Source organism: Bos indicus x Bos taurus, chromosome 4, assembly GCF_003369695.1.
Source record: "Bos indicus x Bos taurus breed Angus x Brahman F1 hybrid chromosome 4, Bos_hybrid_MaternalHap_v2.0, whole genome shotgun sequence".
In the NCBI taxonomy this organism is placed as follows: domain Eukaryota; kingdom Metazoa; phylum Chordata; class Mammalia; order Artiodactyla; family Bovidae; genus Bos; species Bos indicus x Bos taurus.
The window spans coordinates 7,411,609-7,411,816 of NC_040079.1; positions in this window are offsets into that span (position 1 = coordinate 7,411,609).

Below are 208 nucleotides of genomic sequence, written 5' to 3' on the forward strand. Positions count from 1 at the left end.
CCCCCCGCCCCTCCCCGCCAGCCCCCCAGGCCCTCTCCGATCCCCCCTCCGCATCCCGTCCTTTCAGGTCGAAAACAAACACCCCGGGCGCGTCTCACAAAAAAAGCACCCAACCCGCTGGCTCCCCGGGAACCCCGGCTGCACAGAGCCCGGTCACATGAACTCCGGGCTTTTTTTTTTCTTTGGTGTGACGGGCTTCTCAGATCCC